Genomic DNA, 18,474 nt, shown 5'->3' with positions numbered 1-18,474 from the left:
TCATAAACCTGTACTTCAGTCTGTTGAGCCACACGGGCATCTGGATTTTATTAATTTCAGGGTTATTTTGTCAAAAGTATTGCACAAACAGAAAAAGGCACAGTGGGTGTGTAGCTGGACAACACATTGAAAATTTGGCCTCAAAATTCCCAAGGCTCTTTCAAAAATATCAGGCTAAGGAAGTGAAAGAAGAGGGAAAGAGGGATATCACCTACCAAAACTAAAAGACAAAAGAGAGATTTACAGCTAATCTCTCAGCTGCACCTCTGATCACACAAGCAAAAAGCAGGAAGCCCAGGGTCATGATAAGGTGGGAGGCATGATTGGTTTGCAACAAATAGCATTCAGCACCCTCTTATCCATTTTTGGCTTTTTGTTACTGTTGTGGGCTTTTTTGTTGTTGTTTTGTTTGGGTTTTTTTGTTGGTTTTTGTTGTTTTTTTTTGGAAGCCAGTGTAGGAGTTATATTGCTTAAATTTGGTACCGTGTGCCTTGTCACTGCCTGAAAAATTATGTAGCTGTTGCTATGGCTGCAGCTTCATTCACTGCATATTCTCAGTTCTCCACAGCTGAAATGCTTCATGGAGTACAAATTTCTACTGCAGTGGTACAAGAGAAACAGCATAAAATATTCTGCTTTTCGATGCAATTTATATTGCCATGTATAGATTGCCATGTGTATATTTGGAAAACCTAGGTACTGTCAGTCACCAAAAAGCAGTTTCTTGTTCTGTTAATGGTACAGAAATCAGCCTCCTTTCTCTTCAGCATACTGCAGAGCAATATGTTCACATAGCTTTATAGAGCCTAACTTGCTTTAGCAACTTCAGTATTGTTTTGTTTCCTTTTCATTTGTTTTATAGAGCCTTCTGTTTTTCCCAGTTTAAACAGAATTGCTCTGAACTTTTTTTCAGTACTGTTAAGAGGTAAGTGCCAGGATTTAGCATGTATAACATTGTCTGAGGCATTTGTTCAGCTGTCTGTTGAATCCCCTGAAACTAATGCTCAGTCTCTATTAATGTCTCAGTCTCTGGAAACCAGAGGCCATTCTCTCCTATAATTAATCTTGCAGGTACTGCCTTGACATTATTGGTTCACCAGCAGAGCAGAACTGCCTCAGCCATCAATAATAATTCAACACATTAGGATAAGGCCTACATACACAGCCCACAGATGTAGCTGAATTGTGTGCAGACTCCAGCACTCCTTCCTGACTGGGGAAAGAAGGAAAAAAAGAATCCCACCGCAATCAAAACTGTTTGGGTCACTGGGTAATTTTGCAATACAAGGGTTGTGGTGTTACTTAGGCTTTTGCTTTATGCTTTTTCCTCCAAATGCAGACACTGTTTGGCACAATGCTTGTGATTGTCTGTTTACTGAATCTCAATACTAAAGCTGTTACAAATTGTCTTTCACAGATGGTGGGAGCTTCTCAGATCAGGAGAGGCAAGGAATTTATTACTCAATATTTCTGTATTACTGATTGGGACGTGAGAAGCATAAGCAATCTGTCCTACTGCAGGGTTTGAGCTCTCCCTCCTCCTTCCCCCACCCCAAAAATTATGGCTAGCCAGAGAAGGGTTGGTTTTTTTTCTCATTTTGTGTAGATAGCAGCTGTGCAATTCCAAGCAGAATGTTTGCTTTGATCCTCCTTTCTTTAATTGAAATCCACAATTATGAGATTTGTTTCTTTTATGTTTGCTAGTTTATTGGTTTAATCTACAAAATGTGCTGTCTTGCTGTTAAAGGCAACAGCACAGTTGGGATTTAAATGGCAAACTTGGAGGGGGGTTGCAGTCTCTCAGGTATTGGGGTGGTGGTGGTAAAACTTCTTTCATCTGATTTTAGATCATTATATGTACAGGGTAACAACAAGAACATAAACAATATGTCAACTAATTGTAAAGAATATCCCTAGGTAGCCACTTTATGTAAACTAACCACATGAAAGGAAATTTTAATATGGATGCAAAAAACCCTCCACTGATAGTTTATTTGGAGATTTCCTCTTTTTAGAATCCTTTGTAGTAGCAGTTTTCATTATACATAGCTATGCTGGCCTCCCCAATACCAGGTCCAACTTACATCAGTTTAGTAAAACACTTCAGAACAGCCAGGGTATTTACAATTTGAAGGAAGCATTGCCAAGCTGGCAGGTGGAAAAGATGTGGTTATATGACAGAGTAATCACCTGTGAACCAGGGGACTCTGAGAGCAACTGAGACTCAGATTTACGAAAGATTTTATCCTAAGCCTAATTGAGATTAAAAATCTGCAAGACTTAATCCACCTGTGGGTTTTAAAAATGTTTTTAGGTTACAAATTTCAACAAATCTCTTCTAAAAAATGCTCTTAATGTCTTTGCAGAGGACTGTTTCCTGATGAGAACTTTGGCCAGAAAAAGAACAATTAAATAAATCATGAAAAATACTGTGTTACCAAGCATGTGCATTTGTGATAACTTCCTTTTCTTGTGACATAGATGCCTCAGAATAAAATGGTTTGAGTTCTGTAATTGCCATATACCATGAATTGCATATTAGATTATCCAACAGTATCCTACCATGCTTCCCTAGTTAAAAAACAAGACAAAACAAAATCCCAGAACTTCTGAGAAATTCAGTGCAATTGTGTCTGTTTTGCTAAGCACTTTTTTTCACAATTCTCCTAGAGATATTCCAATATTAGAATAGATCAGTAACAACAGTTGAGAATATTTTCTCAAACACAGGAAGGAAAAAGATAAAGTTCTTAATAAAAATGTACTGCAACTCATAGGAAAAAAAAATAACTAGTTTAAACTAGTTATTTTTGCAGTGATGATGAAGATGTAGGATATTATCTGGGTGGAAAGTAAGAGAAATATTTTATTCATGCAGCCCTGTAGCTCCACACTACAGAATTACCACTGCTAAAAGCAGCCCAGAGGCTTTCCAATGATTTTGTGAGGCCTCAGCTCACTGGGCTTACTGGTTCTGGACTTGTACTGACATGACTGTTGCTTTATATAGGTTTTGTTTAGCTATAAAATTTTTCTTCCTTTTTTCTTTTCCTTATATTTTATGGTACAATCACAGTTATATACAGATAGTAGTAACAAGTAGCTCAGGAAATGAAGGGATAGTTAGTTTAATGGTTATGGAGCTGCTGTTGCAGTTCTGTGCAGAAAAAGTAAACTGTAATATTTGTGATACCAAGAAGAATAAGATGCTGGGCCTCCTACGGACTAAAGAAAGTTCAGGAATGACATAATGTCTGCCCTCCCAGGTCTGACCACAAAGAATTATTGTCACAGGGCTCTGTCTCTGAAGCCTTGCAGAGCTCTGTGTTACAGACATTTTCTGCCATACTGTGTCCATGACATCAACTGACCCAAAAAAATATTAGGAAAAAAATGCCTTTTTGTGTATCACTGCTATATTTTACTATGTTTGTCATACTGTTACCACCATTAGAGCTGTTTTTCATTAGAAGCATAGTTATGTTATCTTTAGGCCTTTCTGTAGAAATAATTATTTGTTACTGGAAATACATTAATTCAGAATTGCTTGATTAAAGACTGTCATGTTAATAAAAAATTAATTTCAGTTAAAAAACCCAGATCAAAATTCAAAGATCATTAGGATTTCATGTTAGACATACTGTGTATGCTTTCAGTTTCAGCATTTAGTCATAGAATCATTTAGGTTGGAAAAGACCTTTAAGATCATTGAGTCCAACCACAAAGTTAACACTGCCAAGCCCACCACGAGGCTGTGCACTTAGCTGCCACATCTACACATCCTTTAAATACTTCCAAGGATGGTGACTCCATCACTTCCCTGGACAGCCTGTTCCAAATCTTGGCAGCCCTTTCAGTGAAGAACTCTTCTCATGTCCCATCTAAGTCTCCACTGGTTCAACTTGAGACCACTTCCTCCTATCACTTGTTTGTAGGAAAAGAGACTGACACCCACCTTGTTAGTGGCTTTAAAAAGAAATGAGGGACTGTACTAAGGGTGTTGAATAAGGCTTAAAAATAAAAGGGGAATAATTTTCTTAACTTCAGGTGAGCTCATCTTAATTTGAAGATTGCTTGGTATTACAATGTACATAACACAACCTATCAACCTGACCTCTGCACTCGAGTGGTAGGTGTCACTGCTACAAATTTCCACAGTTGTCAGTCTCATTAGACTAGTTGAAAGTTGTAGAGACTCACTTCCCTAAAATTCACAATGGAAAAATCCTAAATAGGAACATTTATTCCAGTAGTTCAAATGCTCTTTTAGTTTAGATGGCAAAGTTCATATCCTACCAACATTTTTTTTAAATCTAAATTATCATGTAAAAACTATAGAATTGAAGTATGGGAGCAGGGGGCTAGGGGTGGAAACTCCAGGAAAAATGTAAGCAGATTATTCTACAAAGTTTTAAAGTGTGACAATGAAGACATTTGACACTCAGGAAAGTCACCGCAGACAGTCGGATTCACAGTTAGGATGTTATAATAAACACTGACCAGATTTAGGTGAATATTGCAGGGGGAAATAATTCAAAAATATTTTCACCAAACTGAAAGAAGAATTTCAGTCTGCATTTCTCTGCCTTCCTTTTCCCTATATCTTTCTTCTTCCATTCTCCACAATAGAATGGGATAGAGTAAAGAAATGTCTCTGGAATGAGAATATGCATGTTATCTTCTGCAAAGAAGATAGCCAAACAGGTCAGTCTAGGATGGATCCAGCACATACAGTCTGAGAAGGTTTTATTTATAATATAGCTATCCCTTCAAGTAAGCACTTTCAGCCTTACCTGTCTGCCAAAACTGCAGTTTGGATATGTCTGCAGTGCAAAAAGCAGTGTAACTGAAATCTCAGTAGGTTTTAGAAACAACTTCATCTATCCATCTCTGTTCCTATAGCTGTAAATATAGACAGGCTTTATATACTGAGCATTAGAAAAAGCTAATACATTAAAAAATAATTTCTACAGACAGAGAGCAAGAGCTAATATCTTAGGCAGGACTGTAAGACTTCTGAAGTTTATGAGGAGATAGCTTCATGGAACTAATTTAGCTTTATTAAATATCTTGGATGCTTAAGATTAATCTGCCCACAATGATATTATATCTCTGCATTACCGTGTAATAACTCATGTGTGAGTTCATGGTCAAGAAGGTATTGCACATTATGCTACAATAGAAGGAATACCAAACAGAAATAAAAAATATTTAAGGCAAATCATTTGGTAGTACAGCTATCTGCAGAAGCAAACCAAACTAAACCAAACAAACCTTGCAAATGTAAGTAAACTATGAGAATTTGTCAGCTAGGATTCTGTTATTGAAGGGCACAAAGTAAAAAGGAAACTGATTACCTTTGAGTACAAAAATGTAGCCAAACAAGATTTTACAATTCCTCTTCTCTATAGAAAAAGAGGCAGTGGATTTAATTAGGAAGCTTAAATACAGTTTTTAAATTTTCTTTCAAGTGAGTAAAAAATAATAAAAGTCTTTGACACTTTGAAGAGAAAATTGCAAACAGAAGCAAAGTATTTCAGTGAATATTTCCCTTTATGTAACAATGAATGGTCTCACACATTTGTTTTTATTCTGTTTTAGCTTCATGCTTTAAGTTTTATTTTCTACCTATTTCTTTTTTTAAAAATATTTCTTCAGTTACTTAGCAAAAGGGAATGATGGAGATTGGAAGATAATAAAAGAAAACAAGGGAGCAAACAAAAATTATGAAACAAAGACAGGTTTTGTAACCGATATTTCTGTCAGTGCAGCCATTTTCCAAGCTCTTTTGAGAACAGAAAGGGAATATGCCATTTTCAAACTGTTCTTGTCCCTTTATTATGATCTTGAGATATAGTGGAAAGAGTAAAGACAGGATATATTTCAGTAATATTTTTTTTCTGAGCTGTAAATCTGTATGTCAGCTCCATCAGGTGTGTGCAGCTCAGTGCAAAAGCATAATCTGTCACTTGGTGTGTTCTAATTATTGCTCACTTGACTGGGAAGAGAGTGAAGCACCTGTATTGATATATATATATATTTTACAAGTTTTGTTACAGAACTGACAAAATGTTTGTTTTTTGTAAGCTTGTTCTCTCTCACTCTCAATGATTTGATGCAGATTTTCTCTCCATCACTCTCAAGATTTTCTCTGAAACTCCTCCACGTATTGTGCTGTACTCTTGGTTTACGTTTGTATTCTGGGGGAGTGAACCTGCCACTGTATCACTGCACTGTACAGATTCTGGCAAGAGTGGTTGCTGAAATCCTTTCTGACATGAGTTACAATAGCTCAGGTTAGCTGTCTCTCTAGAACACTAAACTGAAGTAAAACATACTCTGGGAAAGTTTACTTTTATTAGACTCCTAAAATTATGCCATCCTGAAAACAGTGCTCAAAAAGTTGTACTCTGAATCAGAGAGAAAACCAATAGCTGCAACTAAGAACCACTCACTAGATTATCAAGCCCTAGGGCAGCTTTTCCTGAAACGATAAAATGCATTTTTATATGAGGAAAGTAATATATGCAGGTTCTGAAGGAATCAAGTTCTAGCTCGACTGTAAATAAAATTCACTCTAATGAGTGAGGAAAGGAAATATTTCCAGGTTAAAATGCAAAAACATACGTGTATTTTTAGCTTATATCATTAAATAAAGGAGTTGAGGACTAATCTACAGGCATACATTAAAATAGTTATTATGATAGCTATGCCAAGAGAGAAATAAGTAAAGCACAACATTTTTAAAATGTCCTGTGTTGAAAATTTGTGAAAACCACTTCACATGAGGACAAACTTTAAAGTCAATATGAATGAAATATAAAGTTGTCAGTAGCTATGTGAACATTAATTATTCTTCAAAGACAGCATCACTGTGGGTAGCTCAGAAACCATGATGCGGAAAGAGATAACAAAAACATTATGAAAAAAAAAGACAGGGGCAAAGTTGGAAAAATGTAATTAGCAATATATAAATTCATCTATTTTTACAGAAATCATCACTTTTTTTTACCTTGAAAATTAGTGTTACTTTTTCAGCCAAAAAAAACAAAAAAAACCCCAACAATTTCTGTAAAAGCTTAGCTGTTTTTCCTAACCATATCACCTGCTTTATTAAAATATGACTTCTTTTTACAGATATCACATCTTTTCTAACCACAATTGTACATGGGGGTGTCTGCTTCATCATAAACTCAGTGTTTAGATAGTGAAGAATAAATGTAAGCTATTACATTAGCCAGCCTACGTAACAGAAGCTGTACATCCAATAATGACTTCTGAGGGGACAAGAAAGAAAAGCCATACTGATGTCACTCAAAGTTTATGGATGGCTGAATAGTGCATTCAATCATTTAGATAGGCAGGAATCAGAAAAATCAGAAATGTTCCTATACAAAACTACTTTCCAATGATATTCCTATAATTATTCTGGAACTATGAAGAAATTGGCAGATACTTCATGAAGGACTGGAACAGCTGTAAAAAAGGTTGTTGGTCTGTGCAGTTAAAACACACTTTTTAAATGAAGACAAATATTGAGAATAAGAATGCCTCAATTATCATAAGTTCCTTTGTGCAAACATAAATTATAATTCTTATTTGAATGCAACTATTGGTTATTTGTTGATATTGGGAGCATCATAATCACTCTCAAGTGTGGCACCACAGGAATATTTGAATACTCCCAGTATTCTGGTGACTTCCATCTAATTCTTCTTAACTTTGACACCATACTTAGGGTTGAGAAATACAAGAAAAGCCTTTATTTTTGAAGACTGGCATATTCAGATGTAAGAAAGCAAAAGCAAGATAATGAAACATAAGCTGCCAAACTACTGGTTGAAACCATCAAGATGCTGTTCATCTCCAGACTTTTTATGAATACATAGTACAAATCTTAAAGACCAGAAAGAGGAGCAATTTGGCTTCAAAGCAGACAAAAAGATCTTTTTGCCTCTGAGGAAAAGTAGGTTTTCAGAGACAGGCAAAATTCATGTAGAAGCTATCAGTTTGACATGAATCTTTTAATATAAAATGTGTACTTGCTGTGTATTTAAAATAAAATGTGACAGAGTAGTACATGCATAGGTTAGTTTTAGGAAAAAGTAAAGGGCATGAAAAAGCACAAGTTTGAGTGACACCTGAATTTACTTAGCATTTTTGCTATCTCTGGAATGAATAAAGAGGAGAAAAAAACATTATCAAACAAAAAAGACACTTTTTGGCATAAAATTCCACCTTCATTGTACTGCCCATTTCTATCACTAACCAATTTTTGTTTTCCTAGTGCACTTAGAACAAAGAGAACAGGTCTTGTAGTTGGTCATGTAAACAGGTGAAACCAGATTATTTAATATGATAAAGTCCTGGTTGGTGTATGGTGAAAACCAACTTCCATCAACAAGAAAACAAAAAGCAAAAAAGATTAAAAAAACCTTTTTTAACTGAGAAAATATTTTCCCAGTTGAACTTCTTGGAATATGTGCTGCATTGTTCTCCTACTGTCCCTCAGTCTCTCATTTGTTTTTCATTTAGATGAAATATCACTCTCTTATTTATATTAAATATAATTACATTTAATTTATACAGTAACTGATAGCATAACAGCTGAATGTTGACCATACCGTTGCCCCTCTACCATGTTTTCCAATATTTATCCACAGCCCACACAGACAAAAAAAAAAAAAAAGCCAAAACCCAAAACCAATCCAAAGTCATAAAGAACAATGTTTTCAATGAAAATAAATCAAATTATGAAGCCACAAGTACATTACCCATGAAATAACATTACTATCTAAAGATTTCTGGAATTACAACAACCACTAAATCATACACCACAGGCAGAATGATTAATTTTACCTGTACATCAGATGAAAAACAAGTCATTCATTTATATACCTATATATTTATCTGTAGGCAGCAGGTGGCAGGACCTGCCGAGTAATGAGCCATTTGCCGGTCTCAGGCCCCACCTTTTATCGGCCCTTGATCTTTGAACATGCGCACTTGGGCCAGCCCTAACTGGGCACAGGTGAGGCTGAGCACCGACTGAGCTCATTACTCGGCAGGTCCTGCCACCTGCTGCCTACATTTATCTATCTCTATAATCTACATCTATATCAACTACATCTATAGCCACGTATATCTGTCTGTCTTTGTGTTAGTATATCTCCAGATCCAGTGAAATCACCTGTAGGAGGCTGACTGGTGAAAAAGCCTTTGGCTAAAAGCTTATAGGGATGTCTGACAATTCCTATATTCCTGGAGTTGGATTTCTGATGTGCAAAAGAGGCATAAAAATGCTTGAAAATTTGTGAGAAAAAAATATACTTTATGGTCTTATTTGGTACATACATGTGAGAACTAATTGTATGTATACTTTTTTTTTTTTTTTAGTGCTAGTAACCTTTGAGTCCTTCAATAGAATTTAAAATAAAAACATTTCTCACCTTGATACAACTCAGGCCCTTAGTCCTCACAGACACAAGGTTTGCAGAACATGATTAAAGGTGACAGAGGTCTGAAACAAAATTAAACAAAAATTAAATAAATAAGTACAGCCATTTTTCAATATTAATCAATAAAGCTTGTTGTCCTGGTTTGAGAAGACCAGGATAAAAGAAAAGAACATAGCAGGATAAAAGAACATACCAGGAAAAACTTCCAGGCTGTGGATGTAGTGATTACAATGGGGAGCATCTGTGCTTATGGGGAGGAGATGATGGGTCAGGTGACCCCAAATTGACCAATCATAATGTTTCTTTCCATGATGGTCAGTATAAAACGACTCCCAGAAGAACCCTCTGGCTTCTTTTTGTGTTCTTTCATTTGTTGTTGCTCCTGCTATTTGTTTTCTCACCAGAGAAGAAAATAATTTATTGAGATGGTTTACCTTCTCCTGCCTTCCCAAGTAGGACCAGCTTGGTTTCTCTAAGGCTGTTGAGGATTGTCACTGGAACCCTGGACTTGGGCACCCCCATCTCTTGCCTAATCCAGCATGGGACTTTTCTGGTTGGGAAGTAATGACCAACCGAGGAATGTGGGTTCAAAATTTATTTATTTATGTGTATTTTTAATTCACTATTGCTACTTCATTAAACCTATCCTAGTTTTTATTTCCAAATATAAAGTCTCTCTCCCATATTTCCTTCCTCATCTTCCTCAGGGAAGGCAGTGGGGAAATAACAGAGAGCATCTGTCACCTCATTACTGGTTAAAACAGTGACACTTGTTAATATTAAGTATTAAAAGTCTGCTGATCTGCACTTTCTATTATCATAACTTTTGATTACTTTTAATCCACATATTGTGTGTCACTACCAGTAACTCTATTGTTACTGCCAAAATAAAATTGTGAACATCAGTCAAGTTAGAATGCTAAATTTGTTCAAAAAATCTCTCTGGAATTTTGCTTCCTTTTAACATGCCCCTTTACTGTGCTTTTTTAAAAAATACAAAGTAAGATGTGGTTTCACTTTAGTAGTGAAATTAATGCATTTGGTGTCAGTTGCATTAGCAGAAAACTTGAGTTGAATGTTATTATTCTCAATCAGATGTAATTGAGGATAATCTTTATTTAGTGTAGAAATACCCCAAGTTTACTAAGAAAGGAATGAAGAAAACATTATGCCACTGCATACATCATTCACAGCCACTTCCTAAATCCTGTAGGCAGTTCAGAGCACTGCCTCAAAGGAAGTGACAATTAAAAAATAGAGGGAGAAAGTGGATAGGGATAATCAAGGTTTCTGTGGAAGGGATATCAAAACAGGGATTTTCAGTATAGAAAAAAAGATTAGTAACGAAGGAATATGGAAGATTTTTAGAGAGTAGTAAAGTGGCATAAAGACAATGAATATGGATTTACTGTTTGTTATGTCCTCACAGGATGAGGACATGGGGAAAAGCACAAAATAAAAGTTGAAATGGCAGTATCAAACCAGTTTGGAATTGCACAGAAGTAAAGAAGTGGCAGCATATCTCCCTGCAGTTTTTGTAGTAACAGTACCATGGATTTAGAGTATGACTGGACCAATTTGTGAAAGAAGAGCATTTCCATGACTGACACGTACACATGCTGTAATTCTGCTCTTATCACTTTCATGGTGTCAGTTTCTCAGTTAAATATTTTAAAATGTAACACGATGATCAACATTAAGAATTTATAATGGTCTCACAGCCTAACAGTTTAAAACCTTTGAAGAATATTTCTTAAACCTTGGAAGAAATTCTCTAGCATTTGAATTGTCACATTTCATAAAATTTGTCAAGAATGGTTCAGCCTCACATTTCCTTTGAATTCTAACTACCTACATGGAACATAGTGCCAAATTCCAAAATGTTTTAATGCTTTGTCAAGGGCAAATACTGCAGTCAAGGCATGTGAGATGCCATCTCTCTCAGGTGAGATGTTACTGGATTTAATTAACACTGAACAGCCTATAATAGAAAAAAAACTTCAGACTAGTTCACTCATACAGTCAGAAGAAAATGTACTGTGTAATCAAAGCCTGCAGTACATAGCCTCAATTTTCAGTTGTTCTATAAAGACTCCAGGATAATTTAATCTTCCTTGCACTTCATGCTCACTGCAGTCGAGTCGAAATGTTTATCTCAGAGAGTCTTTCAAACTAAAGTAAGTTTTAAATTATACACTAAATAATGACCACAGAGTCCACAAAGGAGGAAAAGGCAGGTGAGCAGTCAAATCTAAAATTTTTAGATTTATTACATCATTAATTAGAATAGAAGGAAAAAATTAAATAAAAGGAACACAGCAATTACAGTTTTAATTGCACGGACACTCCATGAATTTAGATGCTAAAAATTGTTTAAGAAGGACAAGATAGGAAAAGAACTTTTAATTAAACACAAATGAAATGTTGGAAAATGCTGAAACTGAAACTGTTAGTTCTAAAAATAAAAATGTAATTAACAACTGAAAAAAATTAAGGATTATATGTTTACATTCTAAAATAACCTTTCATTCATTCATTTATTACAAGTAATTTCATTTTGGTGGTATTTTGCACAGCAGAAATATACTGCCAACTTTCTTTGGCTTTTCCCTAAGGTGAAGCCTGGCAATTAATGTGTATTGATAAATATCATCTTTTTCTCAAGAGAATATTCTCTATAAAAGCTGCCACCATATCAAAAACTCCAGTGAGTATATATCTTCCAGGCTCATAAGACAGACAAGCCAAAGGAAGATCATCGAATCCTAATTATATAAGGTTTATTAAAGGCTGGGTCAGGTTAACACTCAGCACGTGTGGTATGATCAGAGAGTGAAGGACTCTGGAGGACTCCTGGGGTTCATAGCTTATCATATAATGTGTGGGGAATAAGGAATAATTCACCTTTCTGGTTTATACAACCAGAAAATAAACCAAAGAGAGTATCCTGATGTTTCTTGAGTTTGAGTATGAGCTGAAGATGTTAAGAAACCTATAACTTAGCACTGTTTGAAGATGAACAGTTCAGTTTTGATTGTTTAGAAATCTTAAAGTCTTAAACTGAGAGAAACTCACACAGTTTCTAGATAAAAAATAATGGTAGTGGGTTTGAAGTAAGATTCTCAAACACCAGCTCAAAATGGCTTGAATGTTGTTAGACATACATTTTTTTCATACATTGGCCATCAGACCCAACAAAGGAAAACCAAAGCAAACCCATAGATTAATTAGATTTACAATATGAATCTATTTCAGACCATATATTGATTATTAAAGCTATTTCTAGAATGAAACCATTCAAAGTCTACTGGAAAATAAAGCTGATTTAAAGTCAAGTTTATACTTATCTTTCTCCTAAAGTTGCTGTCTGATTCATCTGAGAGCCTGAATGAAACTTTTATTTATTCCTTCTGAGCGAGTGACCAATCTCTAATACCAATGCCACTGGCCATGAAGTATACTTGGTTAAAAGAGTGCTGTGTTCTGCTTTTCTAGTTTGAAACTTTGTATTTTTTCTCCTCTGCAATGCTCCCTTGGTCAAGTAGAATAAGTTTAGAACAGCATGATATTTAACGACTTCTTGCAGATGCTTGAAACAGAAAGATGAGCAGCTGTCATACTTTTACAGATCAAAAATACCCTGGAGCCAAAATAGTTTATCCTTCTTGAACACCATGGCAGAAATTATTAGTAATGATGAATGTTAAATGGACAGAGTTGAAGCATCTGCATTCATTGTGTTTATGGAACCTCTTGACCTAGGTATAGAAAGGTTACTGCTGTATGAACACAATTTGATAAGCAGTGCAACATACCTAAACTGCTACTGAGTGTGTTATCATTTCTGCTCATTACCATTACCTTTTCTACTATAATTTATTTAAGCTATTTTTCTGAACAGATGAACACCTTACAGAAAGTTTTCCTGATATCTCTGAACTTGCCATTGGGCAAATTTCTGTTTGTTTTTTGGGGTTTTTTTGCCTAATGCACTACTAAGTTCTAAACAGGAACTGGAAACTGCAGTTTTATTTGATTAAAAAAATTATTGCTAACTAATATTTTGCGTTCTGTTAGCAAAATACAAATTGGTTACAATAATATTTATTTTTTATAACTATTTATCATTGTAGTAATATAAACTGTGAATAAAAAGAAACAAGTTATAGAGGCCAATTTTTCTCATGGGAAATCAAAATATCAAATCACTGTCAAAACCAAAAAAATACCTTCCAATTTTGAACCTTGAGTGTTGTTCAGTATTTAATGAAAATTCTGCCTAACTTCATTCCTGTTGACATGCAATGTGTATATGCAACTTTTTCTTCTTGTCATTTGTATGCACAGTTACACAAATTTCATGCACATCACAGTAAGCTTGCTGAGGTTGAGCTCAGTTCCATAGAGATATCAAACTGATATCTCTAACAAAGATGTTGAAAAGTACCAGTGCCAGAACAGACCCTTGAGGAACAAAACTTCTCTCTGTTCTCCATTTGGACATGAAGCTGTTGACCACTACTCCCTGAGTGCAACCTTCCAGCCAATTCCTTACCTACTTAGTGGTCCATCTACTGAATTCCTCTTTTTCCAATTTAGGGACCAGGATGTTGTGTGAGACCGTGCCAGACACTGAAATCACACTGTTAAAAATCTAAACACAAAGAGATAAGAGAGAAAATTTTGGTGAAGGGAACACGTTTGATTGCTTAGCTATGACTGCTGGAGTCAACCTCAAGCTGCATATTCTGGCAAAAGTATCTGTAAGAACTTGAATGCTCTTTCAAAATTAATAGTATCTGTTTCACACAAGATTAACCCAGAGGGAAACAGTGGTGATACACAAAGTATATTAAAGCTGTAAACAAAGGGAGAACTTTCTTTAAATAACAAAATCTCTAGACAGTCTTAAGGTGATTCAGTTACAAATGCCAATAAAATAAAATACCTCCCCAAGAAGGCCTACTTCAAGGTCTTCTCAACTTTAATGAATCCAGAGGATCTTGAGGTTGTCAGGACAACAATGCACTATATTAATGGGTATTTTATGAAATGCTGTTATTTAACAGTAGATCTTGGAAGATATTATTATATCTATATATTTTTTGTTACAATACAAAGGTCTTTCCTTTGTCTATGTAACTTACCTTTATAGTTTAAGTGTCTTATCAGACCTTACAAATTCTTTTCCTTGGAAGGAAAGGAGGTCAGAAAGAACCTCACTGTATATGAAGATTACTAGTTTTGGGTAGGATTTATGAGAATGTCCCAGCTTCCACATGCAGTTTTCCCTTTACTCAACATGGAATACATGCATTTAAGTTCATGATTACTGAGGACACTGGAGAAAACTGCATTTTCACTGGCATTGGCTTAATGTCCCTTTTTTAACATCTGCTTACATAAGACACATTTAGAAAGAGTTTGTCACTTCTGAGCAGTCTCTACTTCCCATTTAACTCAGTTCACTGAAACAGAAGGCTCTCAGTGCCTGCTTTGCCCTTAGCCAAGTAAAACAATGATAAAATCCAGGGGAAGTTTGTGTAAGAATATTTGAGGAACTGAGTCAATAGCACTGGAAGCTAAACCAAGAGAAGCAGTAGTTCATCCTTGCTGTTTTTATGTCCCCATCCTCTATAGTACCTATGGATACTGCTTAAATGAAAGGCAAAAGGAATATCTACACATTTAAATTTTATAAGTAACTTCAATGTATTCTTTATGTTTCTTAGTTTTTTAGAACAGGATATTTCATCTGAGGATCTTGTCAAGAGCACATTTATAAGAAACACAGCAGTCATTAATCTAGATCTATGTAGCTGCAGAAACTTTAATCTATTTGTGTGTTTGTGTGTCACTCCTGTCACCTTGCAAATGGCTGTATCATTGATGCAGGCCTTTAAACTGACAAACGATAAAAATGAGGCAGAAAGTGCAAAATCAAATTTAGAACAGGCATAAAATGCATGTAGAAATGTTTCTCTTTCAAGCCTTTCATGTAAGTCTTTCTGGAATCAATGGATTTTACATTCATGAAATTTGTATCAAGCAAGTTTTACAAACAACTCATCTCCTGTAGCATCCACAAAGCTGTTTGGAATCAGAATCCAAAATACAGTCTGTAACCTACTAAAAACAGGAAAGGCTTTGAAGAGTTGAGAGTGTAGAAATTTTTCCCCCATAAAAAGGCTAAGTCAGTTTCTAGGCAACATAGATATTCTAAATCCCTTTCATGCTCTTTATAGTATCCCATGAAGTGATCCTGCTAGAAGAGAGTGGTTAGAGCAGCCACGGGCATCATAACAATTCTGCCTGGCAGGCTTGTTTGTTATTCAAGGTTTTTTGCTGGATGTCTGCTGTATAACCTAACAAGCCCCCATAGGAATCAATATCTAAGTTGATTCCCCTGACAGCCAATCTCTTCTCTATGACTAAAGAAAGTGACTTACTGGGAACTGGCTTGCCTCTCTTCTTTCACAACACTGCTTGCATTTTTGTGGACACACACAAACCCTGACAGAGACCAGAAAGCCTGATACATGAGATCTTCTCTTTGAAGCTCCTCCTTCAGGGTCTAGTGCTGGTTTATTGTCTTTATGAGCAGACTTATCTGATAGTCGTGTCTGGCTATAGCTGTAGGGTAGTATGCCTAATCTACACAGATAAAGAAAGAAACCATGCTTTAATTCATTTTTTATTACAATTCACCAGGTCTTCTGACACCTGTGAAATTACTTTGGTCACTGTAATATCTCTTCAGAAACAGTTTTACATTACAAACACAATCTGTTACACAACTGAAAACTTGATTTATGGCACGCAAGAATCCTACCTAACAGCCTCACACAGTATATTGTACATCCTTGACAAGCAATTAGATGTTTATGAAGACACTTGTTGCTTATAATTATAATCCTGCTAATTTCCTCATTCCCAAAAGCAGCATTAGTGTTTGCTAATGAACTGCAGATTAATTCACATTAAATTGGTCTCTTACTCCCCTCTGCCCCCATACATACTTGATGGCACTAATTTTGCTTTGGGGACCTTAAAAGGATTTGTTGTTGTGAGTGTAGATTCAAAAGGCCCATGGTATTATTATTTAAGAATTTGATTTACCTTAATTTGAATTCAATTATTCTCTAATGTTTTGAATTTGAGCTGAGAGGTGATGTGTTAATCAATAAAAATAGATAAATTCTACAGATCAATACAAATGTGGGTGATACGGTAAGAGCAGATTGACGTGTTTCCATTTTCTTTAGGGCATGTTATGGCATGAAGCTGTTAAAATGAAACAAGCTTGGTGGTCTGAGTGCTCTTCATAATGGTTTAATGGCAATAATGTATAAGCACCAAACACAATACATTTTCTCAAATAAAGCAAATTTTATGCCTGTAATTCCATTCATATCTGCATTGTATTTTTAAAACAAAATAATGTTAATAACAGTGACTTCTGAAACAGAAAAGCCTGGTTATCTTTTTTTCTCTAAATCAGTGTAATAACTGACCTGACTGTATGTAAATAGGATTCACTATCCTGGTTGATACAATCAATTCTCAGAATTCACGGTTGAAAATAAGAGATTCTTCCTTCCGAACTTTGTATCAGCTGCTAACCTCACACCATGATCCTTGTTTCATTCTGCATAAAAATTTTAATTTTTTTACCAGCAGCTGCTTGCTTGCCCTCCCTTTCTTTCCTTCTCAGGTGATGTGCTACAAGGTACTAACTGGGATCTGAACCAGCTGCAGGTGTATGGGAAAAGCAGAAGCTCAGAGCAAGATAAAGCAGACTTCCTCCTCTATGGGGTTAGTTTTAAATAACATAATGAAGGCCACGTACTGCCTCGATGAAAGCACCAGGTACGTTTGCACCACCTACCCTCATTTGATGCTATCTGTTTTAAAAATTAGATGCAATGTTTTGGTTTAGTTGCATTAATTAAAGAAAGGGAGAATAAATGTATTTTTAAAATAATCTGAATTAATAAACCATGAGCCTAATGTAATCCCGAGGTCATTCACAAATATTCTACTAAATTAAATTAATTAAATAAAAGCATTTGTCTCAGTGATTCATAACACTGATTCTTCTATGGTAAACTTCTTGAAATTCAAGTCACAGCATGACTGGGGCTTTTTCTTGAGTAAATATTAAGCATAAATATAAATATTTCAAGAGTTTGGCCCACAAGAGCCATATTTTCAAAACAATTCAGCTCTCACTTATGAGCCAAATCAAGAGGACAGGTTTTCATGTGCTCAGTATACAGTGGAATGATCAGTACTGAGTACTGCAGAAAATGAAGCTGCCATACAGAGATTCCAAAAAGTGTATTGAGAATTAAGGGAGCAGAAGATTGTCTGTTAATCTCTTTATTATAGGTCAGGCCTCAAGTGTTAATTTTGATACTTTTCGTATTTGTAAATTATAAAACTGAATGATTTGTTGATGTTCATATTAGCCAAAAGAAAACAGGAAAAAAATATAAAGTTCTCAGTATTCCAATGTTTTAAAATTGGAGCATGTGATAGCCATAACCTTTTATTTAAGTTGTCTAAATAATTTAGGTTCTCTTGAATGAATCAATTTTGTGAGCGTGAAATTTGCTCAGAATATCATAAGATGTAATGAATTGTTCTCTGAAATAATTTCAATGCACTTTTGTGCACTGCCTCTGAAATCATCCAGACACCACTTGTTTATATTTTTAAATGGAAAGGAAAATAATTTATTATATGCAGGTCTGAAATTGCACCTATCATGACAGATTTACATTATTTGGATATAAGTTTTGCATATGAAACTTCCTCTTATATGCAAATAAAAGATTGTCACAGGCAGCAGTTGTATTGTCACACATTTATGTTTAAATGAAAATAGCTATACAAGAGAATTCATTGACAGTGAAATATTTTCTGAAGCAAGAACCATAACCATCATTAAACATTCAAAATATTCTGAGCAGTTATCATTCTTGTGAACTTTTCAGGTTCTTTGAAATTCACA

At 35.3% G+C, this 18,474-nt stretch overlaps 1 long non-coding RNA gene across 1 annotated transcript in view; it reads left to right on the top strand.

The window, feature by feature from the left end:
* Window positions 1-207: 207 nt before the first annotated feature.
* Window positions 208-18,474, top strand: part of LOC139796709 (uncharacterized) — a 39,226-nt gene continuing 20,959 nt past the window's right edge. Inside the window, exons 1-2 of the long non-coding RNA XR_011726111.1 lie at window positions 208-310; window positions 17,173-17,327. This is a non-coding gene — a long non-coding RNA (uncharacterized lncRNA). The remainder of the gene's footprint in view (window positions 311-17,172; window positions 17,328-18,474) is intronic.

The sequence above is a fragment of the Heliangelus exortis genome, chromosome 5 (genome assembly GCF_036169615.1).
Source record: "Heliangelus exortis chromosome 5, bHelExo1.hap1, whole genome shotgun sequence".
NCBI lineage: Eukaryota > Metazoa > Chordata > Aves > Apodiformes > Trochilidae > Heliangelus > Heliangelus exortis.
Note: the sequence above shows the minus strand (reverse complement) of the source record. Positions and strands in the feature narration are given on the sequence as shown.